We start from the raw sequence: 22,851 nt of genomic DNA, 5'->3' as shown, positions 1-22,851 counted from the left end.
CACCTGTTTATAAGGGTCATTTCTGTTCTAGAGTTTACCAGAGTTCACCAACCCTGTGATCAGACAGGCCAAGGGTTCAGCCTTCCCCACCATGCTTTGTGCCTTCAACCTCTAAACCAGTGAGTTCTGAGTAATATTTGGTGTTAGAAAGTATTCCTGCCTTAAAGATGGGACTTTATATCTGTATCTGCCTTCCAATTTATTATCACATTTTAATTTTACTTGGTTGTGAGTAGCAAATATATTGCCTCCTTGACAAAGTATCATCAATACCCTGTCTTGCAACTCTGAGTAGCTCATGAGAGGTTATCTGTACTAGTCACTGTGCAGGAGTGGAAAATAACCTGAGTGTAGTTGTGTGCAAACACCTCCTTTTTCTGCACAGTGCATTCACATACAAATTCCTATGCCTGGTTCTGAAAGTAAAATTCTGACACAAACTCTCACTGGTTCTCTTATTAAATAAGCCTGTACCATAATCAAGGTGTAGGTAAGGCGCTGGGAAGGGAGAACGGATGAGAGCGTTGATGGTTAACTGCCCCACTCGATCAGTTACTTTCAAAACTGGCTTTTTGATCTCTATTCATTTTAGCTCCAGAGAAAGAATGAGACATCTCAGTTGAAACTAAGATCCAAAAGGAACCTGAATGTCACCTTTAAAAAATATCTCAGCCAGTCATCCAGAACCTTTGTTTCTCTCACTTTAGAAGAAGCGAAGGAAGAAAGCTTGAGTCGTAAATTGAAGACCTTCCTTTTACCTTCCTTTCGCAGCAACAGAAGCAGCTTGTCAGGCAAAGGCTATCTGAATATCTTGTGCTCAGTAAACAGACCAGACGAATACATTCGTTCAGTGGAGTGTTCGCATAAGGAAGCTACTAAAACTTACTGTTCTTGAGAATGTTTCCTCCCCACCTCACCTGCAGGGAAAAAGCACGAGTTCCTCCCCAACCTTAAGTACCAATCAACAAACTCTCGTGAAAGAAGCTGGCTGTTCTGACTCACCTCTCCACATCACCTGGGCCAAATCTCCTGACCCTGTGCTCCTGGGAAAATTATTCAACTTCTCTGAGCCATCTGAGAAACTTCAGTTAAATGCCTAAAGAGGGCTTGCTGGAAGCCAAAGATCGCGCCATTGCACTCCAGCCTGGGCAACAAGAGCGAAATTCCAACTCATAAAAAAAGAGGGCTCACTGGTATTACCTGATAATTGTTTAGAGCATGCATCAAAGAGCACCAAGTTGCAAAGAAGAACTCATTCCCTGTTCCATGACTAACCTTAATCCAGGCATTCACAATTTAAAATGTGTTCACAGCATAGCACTGTAAACTTCAGGTAAAGGTCACATTTCAGACCTTTTTTTAAAACAGTAAATTATAATGGTAAGTTACACGTGAAGACAAGTGTCCTTACGATACATCCTTTCAGGACGGATACTGCCTAAGGGTCCTCCGATCATCCTCTCCCTCCTGGTTTTCTTGTCAATGTTCCTCTGGTTTGGTATATCTCTTTCTGGTCCTTTTCTTCTAGGCATTTATACATATATCTTTGAAACCACAGAAAAGATAAAGCATAAGAGTATAGACTCCAGGACGGCCATTATGGAGGAGAATCTGCCTCTGTCAAATACTTAGTTGTATTAAGTACGTAAATACCCCATGATCCATTCATCCTGTTGCTGGCTGTATCTCCCAGAGACTCCTCCCACAGATCCACGAGTACAGGTACACAGATGTTCCCCACAGTGCTGTGTGTGGGGACTGGGAGTTACAAGAAGAGATAAGGAAACTCATGGTGACAGCAAATGTCTAGATACACACAGCAAGGTAGATGGATGGATTAATCATAATTCAGCACTGAATTTAAAAAGTGAGAAATAGGAAGTGCTAGAGCACAAAACTATTTGTGTGGATTTAAAAATACACAAATCTCATCTGCCATAATAACCACATACCTCAAATGATTGCCATGAAATAGTGTAAAACATGAAAACAGTCGCTGTCATGTGTTAAGCACTTAGTAAATATTCACTATTGTTAGATTAAAAGATACTTACAGTATACTATAAACTTTCTACTACAAAACTTCATTTATCATATCATCCTTTCTCCTAAAGTGCTTTTTTTCCCCATTAAAAAATATAGAGGACCTGTCCCAGTGCAGTGGCTCATGCCTGTAATTCCAGCACTTTGGGAGGCTGAGAAGGGAGGATCACCTGAGGTCAGGAGTTCAGGACCACCTGACCAACATGGGGAAATCCTATCTCTATTAAAAATACAAAATTAGCCGGGCGTGGTGGCACATGCCTGTAATCCTAGCTACTAGGGAGGGTGAGGCAGGAGAATTGCTTGAACCCAGGAGTCAGAGGTTGCAGTGAGCCAAGATTGTGTCATTGCATTCCAGCCTGGGCAACAAGAGGGAAATTCCATCTCAAAAAAAAAAAAAAAATACATATATATATATATATATATATATAGAGAGAGAGAGAGAGAGAGAGAGAGAGAGAGAGAAGGGGAGAGAGAGAGAGAGAGAGAGAACCAGCCTGGGCAAGATGGTGAAACCCTGTCTCTATAAAAAACACAAAAATTAGCTGGCCGTGGTGATGTGCGCCTGTAGTCCCAGCTACTCGGGAGGTGGAGCAGGGAGGATCACCTGAGCCCAGGAAGTGGCAGTTGCAGTAAGCCAGCCTGGCCTGGGTATGCAGCGAGACCCTACCTAAAATAAATAAATAAGAAGTATAAGACAAACTGGAACGCTATGTTAAAAAACTGCATAAAGCAGTTAACTCTGAGGGGAATGTTTATATGTTTTTAGCTTATTTTCCTTGCTTGCCTGTATTTCTATAATGAATATATAGGTCTTTAAAATTTTCTTTGACCCTTAATGGTCCTTTCAATATGGTTTATGAATAGCAAAGATTAGAAACATCCTAAAAATCCATCAAAAATCCTTCAATTGTGGTATATACAATAGTAGGATATTCTGCAGCCACTTTTTTGTCAACCTGATAAACAGTATCATTTTGTATGGAAAAAAGCAGGCTCTGAAATCGCCCATGTAAAGACCTGAGAGGCCGGTGGACAACAGTGGTGGAGCAGCATGGACTCTAGAACCAGTTTGCCCACCTCCACATCCTACCCTGCCACTCAATCCCAGGCAAGCACTCGGCATCCCTGAGTCTCAAGCCTCATCTGCAGAACAAGGTGATGATAGTGACTGTCCCACGGGGTTGCTATAAGCAAATGTGAAAGATGTCAAAAATAACAACAACAAAAACCACACAAGGTCCACTAAAAAGTGGGTACATTTTAGCTACATAAATTAGAACTCAATAAAGAGTGATTTGAAAACACACACAGGCAGGCAAAAGATCACATATTGTTTAATTCCATTTATATTCTGGATAGTATATCCAGAATAGGTCAATCACATACTGTTTAATTCCATTTGTATTCTGGATAGGACATATATCCAGAATATGACGTATATACAGAATAGGAAAATCTTAGAAACAGGTGGTTGCCAGGGGCTGGGAGAAGGGAAAATGGAGAGTAACTTTCACGGCACGGGGAACGGTGGAAATGTTTTGGAACTAGACAGAGGTGGTGGCTAAACAACATTGTGAATGTACTAAACGCCACTGAATTGTTCATCTTAAAAGGATAATTTTATGCTATGTGGATTTCACTTCAGAAAAAGCAGCATGTAAAACAGTAACATGTTTTACACGTATACAAATTAAAGGATATAGATAAATATTTAAAAGGCTGACTACGGGGGAAAGGAATGAGTAAGGGGAATAAGGATAAAAGAAAGTCAAGAAATGATGTTACCCAGGATAATGCTGAAAAAAGGTCCTGCCCAGACCACTGATAACTATGCACCATGAACTGAGGTAAGATTTTCCTCCACTGGAAATCCAAAGACTGTACTGGTTTGCTGCCCCTTTTTGGCAGCAACTCTATTCTCCATTTTGGCATTTGCTGTCTTTACCCAGTAGTGTGTATCTTGGAGCTCTCTTAATATTAGTACATACCATCTTTTATTGGTCTCTTTTACGGTTCTAGGAATGTACCACAATCCACATGTTTTCAACACAGTATCTGCACTGACCCTATATGCCAATGAATGAAGGTTTCATGATGAAGGATGAAAAATGGTTTGCAATGGTATGTGCCTCAAAAAGCCTTATTCTGAAATAAGTTTAAATTGTGGAGTTATATTTTATGCATCCTTCATAGCCAGACTGCTCCCACAAACCACTGGCACTACTAAAGAGCCAAGACTCTAATCATACCCTCCCATCATGTCCACATCCCCCAAACTGAGGCTGATTTAATTTGATTTTACAGGGGAGAAAAAAAAAAAAAAAAAAAAAACGTTAGCTGGATAAGAGTTCATTGTATGGTTCTTTGCTCCAAGATGACCCTTCTGTAAGCCCCATGACCACCTGGCCTGGCTGTTTGGTATTAAGTTTAAAGCCCTGGAATTAGTTCAGAGAATACACAGGGCGTCAGTAGTAAGTCCATGAAGCTCACCTTGGACCTTCTGACTCCTCCAACTATCATGCTAAAAACCCCACTTTTGCAGGATCGTGTCACCTGCTCAAATAAGAGCGCATCTAACAGAGTTCTCTGAGAGTTTGTTTTCATCAAAATAAACTAAAAGGCTGCCCTTTTTAATAATTAGTCACGAATGTCAGTTGCCTCAAGGTGACACAGGGGAAACAAACTTGACATTTGTGAAGGAACAGCAGCTGGAAAGAATCACACAAGAGGAAAAAGGGGGGGGGAGGGGAGCGGTGAAATGGAAACATTCCCTTCTGGGCTAGGTAAGGACTTGTATTTTAGAAAACCTAAAATAGTCTTTCATCAGAGCTGGGATAAAGCTCATCACCGTGGACCATGGTACTGGGGTAGAGGACAGAGCCACCTCTCAAGTGCACCTCACCCTGCTCTCTAGGGAATGGTCAGAGAACAGGGTCTGTGAAGGTGCCAAGGGTGATCTGGCATCTCTAAGGACTGGGCAGTTATGCAATACAATTATGTTTTTGCACAGCATCCCTCCCACAGGGATTTCCAATAAGCTTGACAAAGGGAATCATTCATGTACTGGGTAAAAGCAATGTGAGGAGAAACCCACATTAATGGAAGAGAGACAGGAAACAGAGTTCAGAGATGGACAGGGCTCCCAGGTACTTCCTTTTTTAGGCCTGCAAATCCCAACACAATATGAGGAGCAGTGGAAGAAATGGGCAAGGTGAACTGACCAGAGGTACATGGAAAGTGAGGACTGAGTCAAACCAGAGGGAGACAGATGAAGGCTTCCCATCTCCCAGAGAAGGTATGTCTTTCTCACTCTTGGCAAAGGTAGAATCATCTTCTGTCAAACGACTTGAGGTTGGTTTGGATATTTGTTTTGTTTTCTTTGAGGCCAGCTTTTACGCTACTTGTTAAATAAGAAACACAAGTAGCAAATTATGTTTTCCTAATTTAGGACTCACCAGCCTAATTTATTTTGACAGAAACAGAAGCATGCCTGCACACCAAGGCAAAAGTTGTGTTTGGCTGTTTGAAGATCTCCTTGGCATTCCTACAAGAAATTCTCCAGATTGGACAGTCCAGGAAAAGGGGCTAAATGTCTTTTTTCAGTGACGTGAGTCATCTAATGAAGTGGCAAATCTCCATCCTCAGCTTCAACAAACCTTACAGAAATACAAGTCTTTAGGCAAAGAAACGTTGTTATAAGCCACCTTCAAAAGCAGACATTATTCGTGTGCTTTCAACTTTCTAAAGGCAAGAGTAATGTTACCACCACATCTCTTAGGCACAGATGATCTCATGAACAGCAGTGAACTTTCATCTCCTGAGGAGATCTTGGTCACCAGCTCTGTGCCAGGCACTCCCCAGGTTGGTGACTACTGGCATACCTGCCCCTTTTCCATACCAGGAATCTTTACCTAACCAACCTGCTAGGAATGAGGCATTTTTAAGTCAGCCCAGGAGCACTGGTTGGAATATGGTGAGCTCTAGCCCTAGGTTCTCAGCAGAGACAGTCATGCTCTATTGAGAAAAGGAGATTTTGTTCAGACCTGTCAGGTTGTATTTCTACAAGCCATTATCTTATGAACCTGAATAAACTCACAAAACCAAAATCAGGGATTACGTGTTTCCCTGCAGCTCTACCTGTGTCTTGAAAAGCACCCCACTCTCCAATGTTATTAAAGAACATTCCACAAAGGGTGCCTAGGAAGTAATGAGTCTGAATTCCTTAAGTCACACAGGGAATGCATTCCATTGCAGATTCACTTGGTAGAATCTCCTATGGACCTTCATTATTGGAGGAGGAGATTCAGATTCAGCATGAATTAGAAACCCCCGGTTTCTATCAGTCAGAAAAAGGCCAGTCTCAGGATGCAGGAAGGGGAATTATTCCAATTATTTATTATAACCTTTATTACCTTCCCATACAGCAGAAATACAGATCTAGAAAAATTAAAGAATCATATAAACTGACATTTCAGAATATTTCTATTATGTGGGGATCACCAATTATCCTATCCTCAGCCCCACTTCCCACATACACACAAAATATACACACACACACACACACACACACACACACACACACACACACACAATTGCCCTTCAGTACTCAGTGGGGATTGGTTCCAGGACCTCTCACAAATATCAAAATTCATGGACATTCAAGAACCTTGTAAACAATGATGTAGCATTTGCATATAACCTATGCGCATCTTCCTGTATACTTTAAATCACATCCAGAGTAATACCTAAGACAATGTAAATGCTATGTATATAGCTGTTATACCATAATGTTTAGGAAATAACGGCAAGAAGAAAAGTCTGTGCGTGTTCAGTACAGATGCAACCATCTATTTTTTTCCCAAATATTTTCAATCTACATTTGGTTGAATCCACAAATGCAGAAGCCATGGATATGGAGGGCTGACTGTATATGTATTTAATCATCAAAGCCAGCCCTAGAAACATAATGTCCTATGGAGAGGAGGAAGAAAAAAGCGTAACTACTAATCCTAAGATCATGTCCATGTTACCATGATTTAGACAGCAATAGCTTACTAGCAGTAAATCATTAAAAGTCTCTATTTTGAAAGTACTAAGATATGTAAGAATCATATAAACATCTTTTAATATCATGTCACCATTAAGTAGGCAATAAATGGAAATGCTATGACTTTTGCTAATGGGAATTGTAATGGAGAAATAATTTAAACAGAACTAGACCACATACATTGGAAGAGGGTTCCCAGATAACCTTGTGCTCTAACAAAGCTTCTCTCCTCTGAAACATCAGCACTGCAGCTGTCATTTGCCAAGACCCATGGGACAGCAGAGGTAAATGTCCAAATTAGACAAGTCACTTGTAACGAACCACAAAAGCTCAGAACATTCCCCAAAAGAATATCTTGGGAAGTTCACTTTCGCAGTGTTCAACATGTATCACCTTTTCCACAAAGTTGACCGAACAAAGTCCTACCATCAAAAATAGTGACTGTGAGGCACACCGTTATGCATACAAAGGTTGGGACACAGGACAGTGGTACTCATGTCCACTACTCTTCCACTGCTCCAAGGCAAACGCTCAACCAAGGTAGGTTTGCTACAGCAAGGGCCAAGTCACCTAAAGAACATGGCTGTCCTGAGAGAAACTCCTGTGATTTTGTCTCTGAGTAGAAAGGCTCAGAGACAAAGTCAAAACAGTGTCATATCTTTCCAAAAGTGATTCCAGCCATAGAGGGTAAAGACAAGAACACAGAATACACTCTTCCCTAACCCCCCCCTCCGCCCCGCAAAAAGTGTAAGAAATAAAAGCAGATTCCAAAAGGTCTAGACTCTGAAAAAGACATGGAGAAAGCCTGAATTAAACACAGAGAAAGCTATTAGGAAAGTCAAAAGATTGATGGAAGTTCATGCAGCCATTCAACAACCAACCACCAGCTCCTGCCAAGTGGCATGAGCCATGTTACATCTTACCCACAACATGAAACTCAGGACAGGCATGCTTCTTATTCTTCAGGAACTTAAAAAGCTACCTGAGGAAATAAGCTTTATTCCCAAGCTGCTGTATAACACAGCTACAGATGATTTTCCCTAAGAATCCTATGAATCAAGAATTTGGGACGGACATTTAGGTTGAACCTTGCAAGACTCACATAACTGGTATACTGAGGAAGAAACAGTGAGATGACAGCACTCCAAAAAGTAGGCAGGGGAGCAACAAAGGCAAAAAGGTGGACTACCCCTTATTTTCAGGAAGCAGTAAAGTACTGCTGAGGAGTAAAAGAAGATTACTTGAAAAAGCAGATTGGGGCCACATATTAAATAATATGCAAGAACAGAAATTAAATCCTCAAACATCAGAGATAGGCCATGGCATCGGATAACACCTTCTACGATCAACTGCCCTACCTTGGAAATGAATCTAACAGAGCAAAGCAGTAGGAAATCTGGGGTGTTTTGTACTTTTCTCGTCTCTTTTCCATTGAGCACTGTTTGTATTGGAGAGAAGAGAAGCCCAATCAGTCTCCCGGATGACAGTCCCCGGCAAAGCAACATCGATCCTTTTGGGACACTGTTACCTCAACAGGGCAGTGAGTAAAGGAATGTCCCAACAAAATCTCAATTCTATCACAAGTCCTACATGATACCCAGTGCACCTTAGTGGTCCAAACGTGTCCTGTATGTCCAGTAAGTTAAAAAAAAAAAAAAAATCTTCAGGGCCAGGCACAGTGGCTCAGATCTGTAATCCCAGCACTTTGGGAGGCCAAGGTGGGTGGATCATCTGAAGTCAGGAGTTCAAACCAGCCTGACCAACATGGTGAAACCCCATCTCTACTTTAAAAAAAAAAAAAAGAAAGAAAGAAAGAAAGAAAGAAAAAAAATTAGCCGGGCATGGTGGTGGGCGCCTGTAATCCCATCTACTGGGGAGGCTGAGGCAGGAGAATCACTTGAACCCAGAGGCGGAGGTTGCAGTGAGCCAAGACTGTGCCACTGCAGTCCAGCCTAGGCGATAGAGTAAGAGTCTGTCTCAAAGAAAAAAAAAAATCTTCAGATATTTTGGGTGTATTCAGATACTTTTCACATATACTTATCTCTCAAGTTATTGCTCAAAAGCCTAGCAGAATACAGATAAGTCAGATATTATGGGGACTTCCTACCCCAGACAGAAGAGGTCTCTATCTCTGTCCACTTCCTTAGGGAAAGGAAGGCTTTTCTGTGACTTAGTTTACTTCCTTCCTTCCCACTAAATCACAGAGAGTTGTGTGTAGGTCTCCTCTATCCCTCTGTTGTCCAAACCCAATGCCATTCAGACAGATGCCCTTCGTTAAAGAAAAAGAAAACATATCTAACCCCTCCCTGATCTTCTCTCCAAGTGGTCTGGGGTAAGCAAGAACTCTTCTCAATGCAACAAAACTCTGGTCTCACAATTGCTCTCCTAGCAATCTCAGTGTTGTCTGATGGTCCAGGTTTAGGAACTAAAAAAAGCCATTTATTAGAATCAACATTTTAAAAGATGAGACTGTGTTCACAACTTGATAGATGTCTTCCAGGCCCTCACAAGTTACCCTGATATTAAAAAGAAGGAGACGTCAAGTTCCTTTAACCTACTTTTCTTGCTTTGATTTTGTGTGTGTGTGTGTGTGTGTGTGTGTGTGTGTGTGAATTTTGATTCACAAGTTTGCTTTAAACTTTCTCATCCAAGCATTATCTGCTCATCTTATGACAGTGCACCTTGAAACATAATGGCATGCTACGAGGTACTGTCCAAAGAAAGAAATGAAGAGCCTTCCTTTGCTTGTGTATTTGAATAACAATGATAGTCAAAGTTGTTCCTTGTTAATAAATTTTAATGTGAATAATATATATATTTATAAGTAGAGACGAGGGTCTTACTATGTTGCCCAGGCTAGTCTCAAACTACTAACCTCAAGCGATCCTCTGACCTCAGCCTCCCAAAGTGCTGGGATCACAATAATGAAAGGAAACTAAACAACTGTGTTAGCGACAGCAACAAATGCCCAACGAAACTGAGAACTTGTTTGCTGAGAAGCAACGCGCATGTACTGAATATGCTGTTGGTTTATCTAGTGAGAGTTCTCCTGGGACAAAGAGAAAATCACTCTAAGCAGCACAGCATAATGATTAACAGTGGACTTAGAGACTCTGGAGCGAGAGAAACTCAATTTGACCCTAGCAAATACTTTAAATCTTCGGCTTCATTTTCCTCATTGGCTTCCTCTCAGTATTAAATGAGATGTGCATGTAAAAAGTACTTGGCAGAGCAGCGATTAATACAGCACTGATGAGGTGGGAGAGATGACTAACATGATTACGAAGACACAGGCCTCTTCTCCCAAAGAGACAACATGTATAGTGAATGCCAAAAGAGATATCAAAATCAAAGGCAAGTCATTTCAACTGGACCAAGAAAAATGTTCCACAAAATCAAAGGCAATATTTCTAGAGAAATTCTGGTTCCTAACAGTTCTTCATTAAATGCTTGCTTAGCTTCTTCTGGATGAAATAAAAAGCTTTTTGTCAAAAATAATATAATTGAACATGTGTCCAATTGAGGAGATTAAGATTATACACACTGCCCTCACTTTCAGTTAAATAGCACCTTCAACTAAATCTAGGCTGCACTGCAGGGGTCTTTTTTTTTTTTTTTTTAAGTAAGTCACTTAATTTAGCATTATTCCACTAAAAGGTAGAAATCGAATTCCTTTTGTTTCCTGGGTTGGCTTCCTTTGCACTGCAGTAATTTGACTTGGGTAAGTCATGCTGAACTGCTGGTGATTTCAGAACAGGCAGGAAAATGAACACATGAGCAGGATGATGGGAAATAAAAAATTCCACTATAACCAGGATACCTTTGTTCAAAGGCACAACTCGATTAACTTCACATCCTGTGGTCATTTGTTGAGTTCTTAGAACAATGGTAAATTTAGTTACTAGGTAAAACAACAAAAAAAAACAAACATTGTTTCTTTTCATTATTTCTCTTCCTTGTTGAAAGTTTAAACATTGATTGTCTCAGAGTCCAGAGTTTACATACAAGCTAGAACATGATGTTAATATATGCATATCAAAAAACAAACACACACACACACACACACACTTAGATTATTCAGTCAATGTCAGCATTTAACCCATGTTTGTATAGCTAGCACTAAACTTCAAAAACTATTTTTATGAACAATATTGCCAAGTTTTATGAAAACATTAGTCCTACTAGTCTGTCTTGCAACAAGACAACTAGTCTGCAAAACAGAGTGGATGGCTGGAATTTCCAAATCGGAATTTAAATCCCTTCCTTTAGGATCAATAGTACAACTATATAACATGCTATTGATGAAACACAGAACTTTGGAGATGGAATGATTAGTTACACACCTTCACCAGAGAATTACCTCACAGGATATAATCATTTCCCTGTACATTTCTCTCCTGCAGACTTTCCAAGTTCCTCAAGGTCAGACCACAAAGGACGCTTCCTCTTTGGATCACCAAGATGTAGCAATGCTGGCGCTCACCGGAGCGCAACAAAGACCAAATAGAGAGCTGGAGGATAATCAACCTATCATCTGGTCAAGTAAAAGCAGGGAGATTTAAATTCTGACCTTCAGCTAGCTCACAGTCGCTCAGGTCTTTCTAATGAACAGACTCTCCACTCTTCCCACTCTGTTTCACAATTTAGGAAGTAAGGTTCCACTTTCTCTAACATGGAAGGAAGAACTTTCCTAACCCACACAGTGCCTTGCATTACCAGCCAGGAGATGACAGGCATGTTTATAGAGTAGTGCATTTGCGTCTTTTAAAATTCTTTTACATGTCTAACAGTCTGCTGTTTTGGCTGTATTCTAGTTTGGTTTCAATGGTGGGAAGCACATGAGCGAAACCCCACGGCGTTTTCAGCTGGTGTGGGAATCCCTCTCCCTGCTATAATGAACTGTGAGTCCACTGCCAGAATTCGTCTGTGCTCTTTTCAGCTGTCAGCACGTTAGCATTAATGCTAATAACGTTTCTAAACCCAGGCCATGAGGATTGCTGCTTTATGCAACTTATTTATCAGTTGCATTTTTGGGTACTTTGTGTGACAGAAGAAAGAATGAGAGTAGTAGAGGGTATTTTTAGAAGTTTCCTCATCTCCTCGTATCTTCTGAGCCCTTTTGCCAATGTAACAGCATTAATTATTTTGAAGACATATAAAAAGTGGCTTGGAATGTAAGCACTTACTTTCATGATTTTCCTGCATGTGAAATGTTTAAGTGCTTAAGCTACCATAAGATTAATCCCTTTGTAACACCACAAATAAAACCAGTTAGAAGACAAATATGTAAAAAGTAATCACGAAAATATAAGGTTTGAAAAAAGAACCTTTATCTATTTTAATTACCCTATAGGAGATGCTTAACTAATGTTTATTGAATGACAGTGAATTCTCTAGTCAGTGAATCCTCAATTAGCCATACCAATGGAAGGGTATACTGATGTGCTAAATATAAATAACAAGAGCCTTCACACACTGAGAACTTTCCACGTAAAACAGGGACAGTAGTACCTGTACACTGGTTTGTTGTAAGGACTAAATGAGCTAACTATGCTGACACATAATAACAACTCCTGGCGGGGCGCGGTGGCTCAAGCCTGTAATCTCAGCACTTTGGGAGGCCGAGGCGGGTGGATCACGAGGTCAAGAGATGGAGATCATCCTGGTCAACAAGGTGAAACCCCATCTCTACTAAAAATACAAAACATTAGCTGGGCATGGTGGCCCATGCCTGTAATCCCAGCTACTCAGGAGGCTGAGGCAGGAGAATTGCCTGAACCCAGGAGGCGGAGGTTGCGGTGAGCCGAGGTCGCGCCATTGCACTCCAGCCTGGGTAACAAGAGCGAAACTCCGTCTCAAAAAAAAAAAAAAATAATAATAATAATAATAATAATAACTCCTCAGTGCTAACCACTATTATCATAATTGTCATTGCCATTTACTATGTATTACACATTCATGATCTTTAATCCTTAAAACAACTCTGCAAGGTCAATATGATGGCCCAGATTTGGTGCTAAAACACCACAAAGCACACTGAGGCCAAGTAACTGGCTCTCAGTTACAAAGCTAGCAAATGATGCCACTGGGCTCTGAATCAGGGTTTGCCTGGAGTTTCCTCCAATTGCCAGGTGATGCTACTTTTAAAATAGGCACCTTTCTTCTGTGAATTTACTTCTTGGCTAGGCACGGTGGCTCACACCTGTAATTCCAACACTTTAAGAAGCCGAGGCAGGCGGATTGTTTGAAATCAGGAGTTCGAGACCAGCCTGGCCAACATGGTAAAACCCAGTCTCTACTAAAAATACAAAAAAAAAAAAAAATTAGCCAGGTGTGGTGGCACGTGCCTGAAATACCAGCTAATCAGGAGACTGAGGCAGGAGAATCACTTGAACCTGGGAGGAAGAAGTTGCAGTGAGCCAAGATTGTGCCACTGCACTCCAGCCTCAGTGAGAGAGTGAGACTCTGTCTCAAAAGAAATAACTTCTTGTCCTGAAGTTTGAGAATCATAAAGCTAGGTGAGACAGCAAAAGCAGAGGCGGCAAAGGGGACCACAGCAAAAGCAGAGGCAGCAAAGGGGACCACAGCAAGGAAGAGGGCTTTGCAAACAGCCATGACGAGGTTCAGATCCAGCTGTGTGACCTTCAACAGGCTATGATCATCCAAGTATCTGCCTCCTGATTTGTCAAACTGAGATAATCACACCAACCCTCATAGGAATGATGAAAGGATCAGGCATAAAGTATGCTGAGTAATTGGACCAGTCCGTGGCACATAGCAGGTATTTGTATCAGAATTATCTAATACAAACTTGAATTGCTTCTAAAAGTCTTCATGTATGGAGGAAAAAATCCCTCCCAGAATTTTAACTTTGAATATTTTTTCTAAAGATTACCTCAAAAGATAAAGTAAAATTCTCCCCCAGAGTCAAATAACTTATATTACGAATAATTTTTCTTTTGTCATGTATTACTTTACACACACAAACACACAAATAGATTTTTGCCTCTGTAAACACAAAGAAAAAGATTATATATAGTCATATGTTCTATATAAAATCATCTTCATATACACTTTGGCACTTAAAAGGGGAAAAAGAAAAGAATGTAATAAAAAACTAAACCAAAATATAAAAGAATAGGAAATCTTTAAACCTAAAAAAAAAAAAACCACTGTTATGCTACAAGGTAACTGAAGAAGCAGCTCTATACATACATTACGTACTAATAATAATGCTGATAAAGATCCACCAGCAAAAAAAAAAAAAAAGGATAAACAAAGGGACATAGCCTAAAGGAAATACGGTTCCACTGTTAGTTTAAATCTGGTAATCAGACAAACTGTCAAATCTGTAATAAAATAACAGTAGGAAAATTCACTTCATTATTGCATGAAATGAAAACCAAAAGAAAGTGCATTTATAAATGCGCGCTAAGCCAGGCATTAGGTGATTTTCAACTCCTCACCAAAGCAATCAAATAGAGATTAACATACCTATCAGCTGAAACCACCTGAAACCACGCTGTCAAAATGAAAGCCTTAAATTACACATGGCCTTAACAAAAAGGATTTAAAAGATTTTTCTCCTAAATAATAAGGAGCACTACATAGTTCTAATAAAATAATAATGTTTAATTTTCCTTATGTGCTAAAAAGGCATTTTTATGCAGATTAAAACCCAGACTCAAGACCACCAGAATAAACTTTCCAACATGAAATCAGACCATTTGGTCATCTCTTCAAGCATGTTGTTCATTTGTCTTTTACCCAGCAACAATTCCTGCAAATAATAATCAAAACAACCTTTTGGTAAACAGGAGCTTAAACACTGCCTCTCAAATCAGATTACATTTCAAGTGATCTGCAACCAAACTAAGGCAGCACTTTCTGAACATGGTTCTCATTTTAAAAAGTCACAGGGAAACTGCCCTTTGAGATTCTGAGGGACAGAGACACCAAGGTTGAGGACTCAGCCGTTCATGAGTCACTAACACACCCAACCCTCTAGCCATCATTTTGAAAATGAAGCAGAATGGGGTTCAGGAGGAAGAGAACAGGGAAAAGAGGGATACTTAATAGTGACCCTCAAGAGGAAAACAAAGCAACCTTGAGAAATCTTCCAAAGGATATTAACAAACTTTTGTCTCTGAAGTACCGGACCACCAAATACATCATAAAATGTGGGAAAATCAGATTCTCTTCTCAATAGCCATAGAGAAGATACCGCTGATAAAACTATGAACATAGGAATATTAGTTCCTCAAAGATTATCAGGTTCCAGGTGTATTTTTCAGAATTTTAACACCATTACATAAACAGGATGAGCTACTTCACAGCACTTTAAATCCAGGAAAAAAGACAATACCAAACCATATCTCAGCATTCATGTATCAGTATTTCAGAATTTAAGATAATTTACAACTGAGACTGGGCGTAAGATTTCCTGCTTTACAAAATCTGTAAGGAAAAAGGGAGGTTGCTTCCTAGGGAAGAAAGTTATTTATTGACTCAAAACAATAAACTGCTCTTCAAACACATTGTAAGTGTATACACATTTTTTTAACCGAAAAAGTACATTAGATCAGGACTGCATTTTGCTGACTTGGGTGATACATCGTCTGTCTTTTTCTTTCCCTTTAAAGGCAAGTATCATCTTAGGTGACCAGTTATTTACGTAAGAGTAACATTACATACAACACTCACTAGCGGTGCCTACCACACTTGAGATTCTTCTCAGGCAGGAACTTCCCATGTTACACCCTTATCAAAGAAGGGTGTCTGAGTTTAGGGCAGTCAGGTGCTCTATGAAGGGACTCGCTAAAAACTAGATTCTCAATATTTGCAATTAAGATAGCAGCCATAGTTGTGGCTAACAGGGAAAGAAGAGAGAAGCTGGATGGGCCATAAGGAGCTATGAATGAGCCAAAATTCTGACTAAGCAGAAGTGATGCACAGATAGTAGATGTGAAAGCCAGATAAAAACAGCCAGAGAAGCAGGTGGGCATGAACAAAGCAAACACAAGCTGATTGGCTGGTTATACTAAGATTAGGGGATCCAGAATAGTAAGGATCCAAAATTTCCTGCTGCTGAGGTCTTACCCACTTTCCAGTCCACACACAGACATTCACTGCAATTCCCAAGACCAAGCACCTCAACTTTTCCTGGGATGCCGTAAAACCCAGGATTACAGATGCGATTCCTGTCCCCCTATTCCTGTATCTATCTTTATAAAGAATGACCCATTACTTGAATAATTTTAGTGATTCCCTGTTCTTTGTAACCTAAAGGGTAGATTAACCAATTGTGTTATATTCTATAATACAGACTTCTCACCAATTCAAAAAAATCTTTCCATAAATTTGCTCATATGAATAAACTTCATCACATTTCATTTTTTAGACCATAAGTGATGCGACTTTCATTCCCTATACTGAGGCGAAAATTTTTTTCTTTTCCAATCCATCATTACCCCACTATCCTACCCACCTCACCCCACCCACCATTTTCTCTAGACCTTTGATATTTTAGGTCTGGGTCAAATTGGGAATAAGGCAAGAGGCCTCCTCACTCTAACTCCCTCTTATCTTTAAGGTCCATAATGGGAGCAACTAAATTACCATTTAATTAGTAAAACTAGAAGACATTTTCACAGTACCTATCAAAAGTATAAACGCAATACCACTCGCCCTGGCCATTCCAAATTCTGGATATCTATCCCATGGAAATAATAAAAACTTGGAAACAATCAGTAAGTTCATCAATAAAGGAATTAGTTAAGCAAATTAAGGTGCACTCATAGAATAGAAATGGATCCAGGGGCTGGGCACGGTGGCTCACGCCTGTAATCCCAGCACTTTGGGAGGCCGAGGTAGCTGGATCACGAGGTCAGGAGTTCAAGACCAGCCTGGCCAAGATGGTGAAACCCCATGTCTACTAAAAATACAAAAAATTAGCTGGGCGTGGTGGTGTGCACCTATAATCCCAGCCACTCGGGAGGCTGAGGCAGAGAATTGCTTAAACCAGGGAGGCAGAGGTTGCAGTGAGACCACACCACTGCACTCCAGCCTGGGTGACAGAGCAAGACTCATGTCTTAAAAAAAAAAAAAAAAAAGAAAGAAAGAAAAGAAAAAGAAAGAAATAGATTCAGAAGCAGCATTTTTTTAAAGGATGGGATCTCTGAGAAATGACCCAGAATGACAGCTGTGAATATCTGCAGTGTGTAAGTTTTACTAAACATAGTTGCAGAAAATATACAGAAATATACAAGTAATATATATTACTTTAAGAAGTAAAATTTACAAGTTGCAGAACAATATGTATAGTTTCCATGTTACATGCACAATTATTACATTTTGGAAAAATCTTTATGTAGATGTATATGTAGAAAAATATCTGCAAGAATACACTCTAAAGTGGCCATACAAGCCAGCTCCAGGCAATGAAAGTTCAGAGTTATTTTCCTGTACTTGATTCACAAATATTATACCTTTGTAGTTAAAAAAAACTTTTTAAACAAAGGCTAGTCAAGCTAAAACCTATTTTGTCCTTTTGTTCTAAATACTATAAAATCCTTAAAATTTAGAAGACCACAAAATTCAACATTCATATCATTAAATTCCTAGATATTCATTTCTCCCACATGCACATGAAATCAGATCTCTATTTCTACAAAATGATACCACATATTTAACTATTCTAGAAAATCCTCACACTGCCAGCTCTAGGTTTGATAGGAAGTCACTGTGAAATCCAAAAGTCACTACTCTGTTCAAACACATCTACAAACAGTAAGAAAGTTACTGACTCTTAACTTCTCTCTGTGCCAGAACTTTTTGTAAAAGGATTTTTCTACCAATCGACGAAGTGAGAAATGTCAGAATAAGGTGATCCAATAGTATCTGGAAGACAAAAGACAAAGTATACTAGATACTCCTAAGAAATACTAAATTGTAACACAGACATTGAGAATAGATTGTATTCGATGTACTCCATGAATCCGAAAACATTTCAGTATGAGAAAAAATACACTTACACACTTTCCAGTAATCATAAGGCATGCTTGCCTATCTGTGTATGCCAAATTCTCAAGAAAAAAAATCACTTTTGTCAGCAAGTATTAATCTAAGACTAGTTATTTTGCTTGCTCTAACAAATTAAATGTGAAAGCATTGGGAATACCAAAATAGTAGACATTTACAAAAATATCAATTCATGATTTTTTTTCAAAAGTCCTATGTCATGTAAATATATACTCCTATACCAAAATTCAAACACTATCTAGCCTTGGGTGATGAGGTGACTTTTCCCCCTTTTTACTCATCAGTGTTATATAAATTTTTACAATGACCATGTATCATTGCTTGTATCACATTTGAGAAGTCTAAAATAGGGCCGGGCACAGTGGCTCACACCTGTAATCCCAACATTGTGGGAGGCTGAGGCGAGTGGATCACCCAAAGTCAGGGGTTTGAGACCAGCCTGACCAACATGGGGAAACCCTGTCTTTACTAAACATACAAAATTAGCCAGGTGTGGTGGCACATGCCTGTAATCTCAGGTACTTGGGAGGCTGAGGCAAGAGAATCACTTGAACCCAGGAGGCAGAGGTTGCAGTGAGCCAAGATCGTACCACTGCACTCCAGCCTGGATAAGAGTGAAACTCCTTCTCAAAATACAAATTAATTAATTAATTAATTAAGCAAGCTTGGAATTTTTAACAACCACAGAGGCCCAGGTAACATACTTTTCTCAGTGCTTCTTCCGTATGTGAGAAACCCAGGCCAGCCACGGGAAGGACACGCCACAATATTAATCCCATGCCCAGATCTGTCTTCCAATGTAATAAACAGGTCACTTGGCATTTAAATCTCTAACTTTATAAAGATAACACTTAGCCCTCTTCCCACAACCAAAAGCATATAATATTTTATGATAAAGGCTTTTACCAGAAAGACTTTACAACTTAATAAAAGGTATAACAGGCCAGGCATGGTGGATCACACCTGTAACCCCAGTACTTTGGAAGGCCGAGGTGAGTGGATCACGAGGTCAGGAGTTCAAGAACAGCGTGGCCACAAGGTGAAACCCTGTCTCTACAAAAACTACAAAAATTAGCCAGGCATGGTGGTGGGTGCCTGTAATCCCATTTACTCGGGAGGCTGAGGCAGGAAAATTGCTTGAACCAGGAAGGTGGAGGTTGCAGTGAGCCGAGATCGCACCATTGCACTCCAGCATGGGCAACAGAGCAAGACTCCAACTCAAGAAAAAAAAATTAAGATGTATAACAGCACATCTCCCTTCCTTCTATTATTTCTGCCATTGATATGCAATAAACAAAACAAAACCAAAAAAAAACTAAAACAAGAACTAAAAAAGGCGGGAGGGGGTAAATTCTGTAATTTTGTCAATAACACTTACAAGGCTTCCAATCGTTCTATCCTAATAGGCAAGCAATTCTTTTGAAAAACTGCAAAACAGGGAATAAGTATTGCTGGACTGACTTCAAAGTAAAGAAACTTTCTTAATTAATCAACAATCTACCTTTAAATTGAGTGATGGACAGACAATATGCTATTTTTTTGGGCTGTGACAGATCTAGTTCATGACTTGTAGGTGGCAGGAGAAAAAAAATACATATGCATGCAAACAATCCGTATTCTTAACATGGTACTGAGTTTTAAGAAAGTCAGTCTGGAATAAAACATCTCAAGCCTAAAAAGGATCAGCATTACACACACACACACACACACACACACACACACACACAACCCCTCCTTCACCCTTCAAATGTCACATAAGAATCAACATCTTTAGATCTTTAGACTGTTTAGCAAGCAATATACTTCTAAACCCACTTCTATAGCAAAAGTCACCATGATGCTTAGTTCACACAGCAAACTAGTCTATGAAGCCTATAATCAATGGCACTATAATTACCAGGGGGAAGGTAGTGGGGTAATAGTTTCCTCTACTACATGTGAAAAGCAAAAGTTAAATGAATGACATTGTATATTCATCTTCCTTGTGCTAAATAGGCAAAGAATTTACAAAATGGCCGTAAGAATTCCTCCCATACTTGTACACATCCCTCTGCCATGTGATCTTACTGCTCCTCTCAAAAAGTAAAAAAATCTATTTCCTTTCTCCTTGAATTTGAGCTGGCCTTGTGATGTGCTTTAACCAACAGAATGTGGCAAAGTGGCACCGTGTGACTTTCCAAGACTAGGCCTCAAGAGTCCTTGCAGCTTCCACTCGCAGTATTTTGGAACACTCCTGCAGCCAAGAAACCAAGTACAGGCAAGTTTCTTTCGGGATGAGAAATCAGTGGAAAGTGAGGACCAGCCAGCAGCCAGCACCAAGGACCTCACCTGCAAGTAAGACCATCTTAAAAGACAGCCCCAGCCAAGCTGACTGTGGGTCTGCCCCCAATGTGAAGAACTGCACAGTCCAGCCAAACCCAAATTGCCAACTTTTATTATAAGCAAATAAAATGGTCCTTACTTTAAGTCACTAAGTTTTGGGGTCATTTGTTACACAGCTATAGATAACTGATACAGGGAATGTCAGAATCCACGAAGAGGGAACTGAGTCTTTCCGCCTGTCAGAGGTACCCTTGGCGGCAAAAATTCAAAAGAGGCACCCACCTCAACAAGAAGCCACTGCTGAATCAACCTTGGAAAAATTACACTGTTCCTATCAATTTCCTTGCCTTGACCCCCTGTCAAGTCCTGCAAACTGTAAACTTGGAAATGCCCCCAGGTTCTTATTCTCTCCCTTTCTCAGACCTGCTCAGGTCTGAGGTGTACTAGTCTTTGCCTTGGAATGAGCCCATTCTCCCTGGCTTCACAGATCTGACTGTAGAATCCCACCCACCACCCTAGCAAACTCCTCAGCCACCGTCAGCTTTTACTTTTGCAATCCCTACCTCTGTGCCAACAGCTCACTGTAATCTCCTACCAAGTCCTAGATAGTCTTACCACTTCTATGGAAAGTAATCCAGAATCTGTTACAAGTAATAGTAAAGAAACTGACTGAAAACAACTAACAGCACTGTCATGCTATGAGTCGTTTTGTAAGGTTAAATACTTATTCCAATACAAACAACACTGCTTCAAACACATTTAGAAGCCTCTTAAAAGCAAATTAATATTACCTTAGAAAATTAGTCTCATTTCTTCATAGGAGGACTGATAGAAATGGCTACCTTTTTTTTAACCAGAAAATAAACACTAACTTTATTAATATAACAGCAACAGAACAGGTTTCCAATTTCTCAGAAGGAAAATAACACGACAGCAGCTCAAGTGCTGGAAGAGTAAGTGCCTACATTTCTTGTTCTGATAGCTTCCCACCACACACCGAAGGTTCCTCAAGGACAGCTACCACCAGAGCTGCTGCGAGAACATGTGTTTCACTGGGCATAGCTTCACAGTCAACTCCTCAAGCAGAAGACTAAAATATTATTTCTTTTTAGAAGATCTTGGTTGAAGGAGAACATATCAATAAGGAGAACAGATCTTTGCTTCTCGAATTCAAGAAAAACCGTTAATTAATCTATCAGTCTTTCTCCAATACAGTGTGCCAGAGTCTCTGTGAGGAGTCCTTTTCCATCCCTACCACGTGTCTGGGTGAAGGGAGAGGAGGGGGTGGCAAGCTGCCAGTACACTAGCAGGCACTCCTGGTGATGCTCTGGGCTCTGCTCCCTTTCTGCTAGTAGTAGTAGGCATCTTTTCTGGCAGCTGCAGCAGCTTGAGATGGAGGGAAAGAAGGCGCCAGCCACCATTCACCTCTTCTTGAAGCCGTATTTTTTGAGTTCATAGAAGAGATCTGTCTTAGAGCTCTCCAAATTGACTACCTTTGGGCAGCCATCTCTAGCCCTCTCCTGGATGGTGCACTCCTTACAATAATAGGCAGCAGAGACCTCAGGGCCTCTACAGATCACACAGCAGCCCTGGTAAGATCCATAGTTACACTCATCACATATGCGCACCAGCATGCAGGGACACACATAGGAGTCACAAATCACACACTTGCTGTCACAGTTTTCACAGTCTTCCAATGGCAACACCAGCCTGCTTGCCGCAGAAGATCTAAGTTTTTATTTAAAATAAAATGTAGCATAAAGTCAAAATAGATACCATCCCACACATCCCCCTGGAGGAAAAAACACTTTCTGTATATAAATATGCTGACCTGATTAACTTAAGGTCAGTCATATCTCATAAAGATCATCTCTACTACTTCTGTTATTCCCTTTCTTCCAGGTAGCTCCAAGAGACAAGAAAATATTTAATTTTAAACAACTACATATGGCTAAAAATAATTTCATTTTTTAATATGATAGACGAAATGGACTATAATGTATAAGCACCAGCAAAACAAGCATCCAACTGTAACTTTACCTGTCCTAGTCACTGGAATGTCAATTATCCCCTTTTCCACAAAGACTGTTTAAGCAAAAATGTAAGTTACAAAGCTGCCTATATTATCTATTTCCAATGGGCTTTAAAGAACGGGACATGAAGGCCAGGCACAGCAGTTCACGCCTGTAATCCCAGCACTTGGGGAGGCTGAGGCAGATGAATCACAAGGCTAGGAGTTCGACACCAGCCTGGCCAACACGATGAAACTCCATCTCTACTAAATATACAAAAAGTTAGCTGGGCATAGTGGTGGGCGCCTGTAATCCCAGCTACTCGAGAGACTAAGGCAGGTGAATCGCTTGAACCCTGGAGGCGGAGGCAGCAGTGAGCTGAGA

At 40.2% G+C, this 22,851-nt stretch overlaps 1 protein-coding gene and 1 pseudogene across 1 annotated transcript in view; both read right to left on the bottom strand.

The window, feature by feature from the left end:
• STK39 (serine/threonine kinase 39) overlaps window positions 1–22,851 on the bottom strand; it is a 315,215-nt gene that overhangs the window by 280,221 nt on the left and 12,143 nt on the right. The gene's annotated exons all lie outside the window — the stretch shown is intronic.
• LOC101042424 (PHD finger-like domain-containing protein 5A) overlaps window positions 2,499–22,851 on the bottom strand; it is a 28,679-nt pseudogene continuing 8,326 nt past the window's right edge.

This window comes from Saimiri boliviensis, chromosome 5 (genome assembly GCF_048565385.1).
Source record: "Saimiri boliviensis isolate mSaiBol1 chromosome 5, mSaiBol1.pri, whole genome shotgun sequence".
NCBI classification, from domain to species: domain Eukaryota; kingdom Metazoa; phylum Chordata; class Mammalia; order Primates; family Cebidae; genus Saimiri; species Saimiri boliviensis.
Note: the sequence above shows the minus strand (reverse complement) of the source record. Positions and strands in the feature narration are given on the sequence as shown.